Raw genomic sequence first — 6,385 nt, forward strand, 5'->3', positions numbered from 1 at the left:
GAGTTAGGGGTGGAGATTGAGGCGTGGTCTCTATTTTGAGGAATATTATGGTGGGAAATCCTGTTTGCCTTCATCCTGGGGGCTGTATTTTTACTCTTCATCCTCGCCTGACCTCGGGGACCTTTCGTTCTTTCTATTGTTTTCATGTTCTGATCACTCAGCCTTCAAGAAAGTCTTGGCTTGGGGCCTGTAACACCTATTGAGATGTCACCTTGGCTCCTCTGGGTGACATTTATGGGCGCTGGGCCCCTTGCCCAGCGTTTATCGTGGTTCCTTCAAGGTCCGATGCCCTCAGCACAGGACAGAATCTTCTTGTGCGAAATACAGTTTACAAAATATGGTTTAAGGCAGATTAAAAGTGTACAGGGGGGTGTACAGGGGGGTAGGGGCCCTTATGGGCCCACAGTCCCAATTAACCCTTCCTGCTTCACTAGAGTGTGCAATTATTGGTTTGTTGCACACTGAGTAATGCATCTGATTTTGAAGACAACAAAGGGACTTTGGTCCCAGCAGTGACAGTCTTGCATGGTGCAAGTTTGACTCCCAGAGTGGTTCCTGGATGTTCACACAGGAAAGTTTCCTTAATGACCAGCATGGATTGTTTTGTTATCGCTATGATTACTAACATCAGATACCAGCACATCCTGTCTGAACTTTACCAGTTCAGGCTTTCCTTTTGACTTCCTTGAGAGGTACCTTGGTGTTGTTCTTCATCTCATTCTACCATATCTCCTCACAGAATCACAGAATTATGATTGTAAAAATCTTCTCTTTACAATGTTGATAATTATTGCCTCATCTTTACAGGCAGTAAAATGGTACTTTTTTTCTACAGAAATCTATAAGTATTTTTCTCTATTGGTATTGCCCTGAGCATGACATGGTGATAACACCTGCATCCTGCCTTCACTGTAGCCTCCACTGTTAAAAACACAAATAGAGCTGCATTAGTGAAAGGAAAGCAACAAACATACAAAAAGATCCCATACAGGCATTTCTTAAAGGTTGTGACATATATTTGCTGGAACTTCTACAATTTCATTTCCATTCTTATCTTGACTGATACAAGTGGTCAGATATCAGCTACTGCAGAATGGTCCTGTCCACCTTCTTACTCTGGGAAAGTGTATATTTTTAGCACATTTTTCCAATGACCTACTTAGTTCCCACAGTCATTTCTGCTTTTAATCTAAATGTTTTCTTCATTTTTGTGATGTACAGTAGTCTTGCATTTGAGAAAGAGCATTTAAAGAAACTGCTAGATAACTTTCATTTTAAAAAATACACGTGAAATTCCATAGTCACTGAAGTAAGTGATTTTTGGAACCACAGTTTTAGACAGATTTCCAAATTTGATACAGACAGTGTAGCAAAAAAAAAGGGAAAACATGTATAGCAGGAAAGTTAGCAAAGTGCTAAAACAACAGCATTAAAAAAAGTAGTCAGTGTTGACAAAAGTGATTTTCCCATCTTTTAATTATGTGTGTCACCTGCTGCCAAATCTGGGCATAGAATTTTATCTTGAAATAAAGCAGGTGACATCATTTCAATTACAGTGATGAAACTAATGGTTTTACACAAAATTTTACAGAAATGCACTGAGAACCAAGCCTTAGTCAACTGCATTTAGTAGCAAGCTTATTAATCAACACAATGTTTAAAATTGTGGTTATGTAGCATAACAGGTATAAATACTGCCACTCAGAACTAATAACCAGTTTATGTTCTTCTGAAATATGATTTAAGTCTTGATTTTTAAGACTGTCAAATGTTAATTGTACTTTCCTAATGTGTTATTACGCTTCCATCAGTGCTGCCTCCGTACAATCCTAAACATCCACTGGACGGATTATGTGACCAACACGTCTGTCCTTGAACAGTCAGCAGTCACAAGCATTGAGGCCATGCTGCTGAGAACACAGCTGCGCTGGGCAGGGCACGTCTCCAGGATGCAGGACTACCACCTCCCTAAGATTGTTCTCTACAGGGAACTTGCCCTTCTCTACGGCTGCCCCAAGAGAGGAACCCCGAAGAGGAGATACAAGGACTCCCTGAAACAATCTCTCAACCGTAGCTATATTGATCACCACCATTGGTCTCCCCTGGCCTCCAATGGGGGAGGCCTGGAGACACACTATCTATAATGCATCTGCTTCTTTTGAGAACATACGCAGGATCACTCTCAAGGAGAAAAGACAATGCAGGAAGAATTGCATCTTGTTGATATCACCTAGGGAGTCTTTCTGCTGTGCCTTTTGCAACCGGACTCATCTATCTCGCATTGACCTTTTTAGCCATCAGCGCTCTTGTAGCAAGTGTGGGTAGAGCCGTTCTCAAATCTTCGTTTGCGAAGCCTAGCCATGATGATGAATGTGTTATTACAAATTCCATAAATATAACTATGAAGCAATTATTCTCATATTGTGGCTATGCCCTGTCATGATTCTCTCAAAATAATTTTGAAATAATTTTGTAGAATCAAATAATCTACTGATTATACAGTGATAAACACACACATATTCTTTATTTCCATTTTGAACAAAATTGATTATTTACTAGTACTTTTGGTTACCCTTGACATCCTAATTTTTTACATTAAAAAGGAATGCATTACACTGCAGATAGACACATATGTAAAATAACTGTCATAGCCTCTGTGATACTACTGAACTGGTCTCTGAAGAAAGTGCATCCCTTGTTTCAGATCCAGTCACTCTTGTCAGTTGTAAAGTGTTACTGTAAAACTTGGAATTTTCTTCCCAGCAACATTTTGACTTGGGCAATTTTAAATATCTGGGATCTACATAATATCAGATTTATAGTTAGAAATATTCAGCTCTGTGAATGAGATCTGCATTCATGCTTAAGTGATTCACTCGTGTCTGATTTTCAAGCCTTTATATGCCTTCCAGTCCTTCAACATTAGCTTTCCCTCCATCCTTTCATTACTTTCTGTTGCTATTGGCACATTCAATATCTCTTGCTTAACTCCTGAGATCTGGCTCTTTCATTCTTTTCATCTCTGCTAATTTCCTGTTTTCTAGGCTGAAGTATGGAATCTGTTTACTGATCCTCATCCTTGATCATTAAAAAACCCAGCAAGTTTGTATGAAAGAGAATATACACATTGTTTATAACAGTACAGAATGCTAGCAATCTTTACTGATAAATACCAACGTGAGAAAACAACTCCCTTCACCCAAAATAGTTTACAGTTTATAGAAATAATCAAGAGAAGTCTGTTGGTTTTTGGCTGGGATAGAGTGAATTTTCTTCACAGTAGCTAGTGAGGGGCTATGGTTTGGATTTGTGTTGAACAGAGTTGTAAGGATAAATATCCTTTTTGCTGGAAGAATTCACTTTGAGGAGACAGGTGTTTGCTTAGGAAGCCTTTCCTGTCTGGAAAGTGTCTTTTTTTTTTCCTTTTCCTTCTGCGTTCCAGAGAGGGCTGTGGGCTTGCTCTCTCTCTTGTAGGAAGAGAAATAAACAGATGTTACAGGCCATGCAGGCAGAAGGAGCCTGGGGGAAGGGGGGGGGGGGGGAAACAGAGAAGATAAAAAACCCTTGAAGGACAGGAGGTGTGTCTTTCTTGGACCCAGTACCTTTGCAGCACTGGTGCAGTTATTCCTTGTAAATCTAGTGTTCTCGACTTTGGAATAAATTTTCCTGAACTTCCACTTCTTGGCATTTCAGGGTACCTGCATGTTATTTTGCTTCACAAGAGTGTTGGTAATACAGGGATATTTTAGCTATTGCCGAGCAGTGCTTATGCAGAGCCAAGGCTTTTTCTGCTTTTAGTACTGCCCTGCCAGCGCGCAGGTGAGGCTCCACAAGAAGCTGGGATGGGACACAGCTGTGACATGTGACTCCAGCTGACCACAGGGATATTCCATACTGTATGGCATCCTGCTCAGTATATAAGATGAGAGAAGAAGAAGGAAGGGAGGGACATTTGGAGTAATGGTGATTGTCTCCCTGAGTAACTGTTACGTGTGATGGGGCCCTGCTCTCCTGGAGGTGGATGAACACCTGCTACCCATGGGAAGGGATGAAGGAATTCCTTGTTTTCCTTTGCTTTCCCTATTAAACTATCTTTGCCTCAACATAGGGGTTTTCTCACTTTTCTGATTCTCTCCCTCATCCTGATGCAGAGGGAGTGAGTGGCTGCATGGGGCTTACTTGCTGGCTGGGGTTAAACCAAGACAGGAAGAACTAAATGAGAAAGAACAGGAAAGTAGAACAAAAGAGTAGTTCAGTTAAATTCTTATGTGCTTGTTTCCTGTCTTTTTTCTTTCTATTTTTTTTGTTTGTTTGTTTGTTGTGGGATTTTTTTATGTTGTTTTGGTTTTTTTCACTTAGAAGTTTAAAAAAATACAAAGTATATTGTTTTCTCTTACTAGTTTGTGAACATTTCATTGTGAGGGGATCTGACATGTTGACTTTAAAGGCTATAATCAAGATTTTTAAGAGGAAAATTTTTTTTTCTATTAGAGAATTTTAAAAGTTTATGTTGCAAAAGACAAGGCTCTGTGGGAGACTTTATAACACCTTCTAGTACCTGAAGGAGGCCTACAAGAAAGCTGGAGAGGGAGCTTTTACAAGGGCCATGCAGTGACAGGACAAGGGGGGAATGACTTTAGGGTGAAGGAGGGCAGGTGTAATAGTTTTAGTCTAAGCCTTCTTGGCAACCAGCTCGTAACTAAGGAAGTGGCCATGTTCCCAGTATTCCATATGATTTTTTACATAACCCAGGGTATAAATAAGAAGGGAGAGAAACTTCATCCCTCTTCTCTTCCGGTGGATCTGAAGGCGCAGGTTCTCTGCTGTTGGTCCTACTCATGTGGAAGAGTGAGGCCTAGTGAGGTCTTGTAGGCCTTGGGAGGCAGAGGGTGGCAGCAGTCATATGGCGCGATTCTGCTATCTCAAGTAGTCAGATTTTCTTTTACTAGTTCTTTATTGGTTGTTCCCAGGTTTCTATTGTGCATATGTGTTTTGGTTTTTCCCTTTCCCTTTTCCCTTTCCCTTCGGGGAGTGTTTGGTGTTCCTTTTACTATGTATATAGTATTCTAACTGTATATAACTGTGATATATGTAAAAATATATATTTTGATAAAATTCAATTGGTTTCAGGTTCTTCAGTTTCTATAGTTTTTTCCTTTGCCCTAAGAAAAGAAGGGAGGGGGAGGTTTTCATTATAGTCTCGGGGACTTGGCAGAGAGCCAAGTCTAAACTCTAACCACAAGGTTAGATTGGATATTGGGAAGAAATTCTTCTTTGTGAGGGTGGGGAGGCCCTGGCACAGGTTGCCCAGAAAAGCTGTGGCTGCCCCATCCCTGGAAGAGTTCAAGGACAGATTGGACAGGACTTGGAGCAACCTGGTCTAGTGGAAGGCGTCCCTGCCCATGGCAGGGGGTTGGAACTACATGATCTTTAAGGTCCCTTCCAAACCAGACCATTCTATGATTCTATGGATTGAAATATGGATTTTCAGGGAAAATTCTTGCTCACAATTCTGCGACCATTTCATTTTCCTGTTTCCCTAGGACTCAGAGTAACTATTGCTTCAGACATAACAGATGTACTGTACTATTATTACCAAAACATATTATTTACCTTCTAGAATGTTAATAGATGTTTCATTGAACAAGACATAAATACATTAAAACAACATTCAAATTAAGTTTTACTTTTCACTAAAGATACATTCTTATTTATACTTGTAAGTAAAATATTTTACTAAAACAGTAATTAAAGGAACTCTCCCAAAACTATGGACTTAAAAGGTTTTCATGTTGTGCTGTAAATGATCTTAAGGGAAATTAAATGAAAGTGTGAGGAGTCTTTTGAAATTGTACCAGACAGTCCATTCACTGTACTTGATATATTTTGGAATTGCAGATCTACAAAACAACTTAAAAATACTTTTTGGAAGGTAACAACATTATAATAATATAAATATATTCTCACACTATAAATCCTAGTTTTGGCCAGGACAGGGTTCATTTTTTGCAATAGCCAAGAGGAGGCATGGCTGAGGGGGCATGGCCAAGACCCAGAGGTTATTCAATACTACCTGTATTGGGTCTGGCTGAGCTGGAGTTTATTTCTCCATAGTAGCCCTCACAGTGCGATGCTTTGCATTGGTAGCTAGAAGGGTGTTGTTTGGGAGCCCCCGGTGGTCCAGGGGAAAATTCACTGCACTGTCACTGCAGAGACCCGGGTTCGATTCCCGGTCGGGGCCCCTCCCCGGGCAGATGGAGCTCGTTAGCCCATAAGGCAATCCATCTACGTCCTGAGGACCTCGCTGCCACCGTCCAAGCGTGCTTGGCCCCGGCAGATGAACCTCAGGATTAAAGGGTGGGCTCAGTTCCGCGCACACTGTGTC

Source organism: Empidonax traillii, unplaced genomic scaffold (assembly GCF_003031625.1).
Source record: "Empidonax traillii isolate 1590-97213 ecotype Southwest subspecies unplaced genomic scaffold, ASM303162v1 scaffold1173:size253290, whole genome shotgun sequence".
NCBI classification, from domain to species: Eukaryota; Metazoa; Chordata; class Aves; order Passeriformes; family Tyrannidae; genus Empidonax; species Empidonax traillii.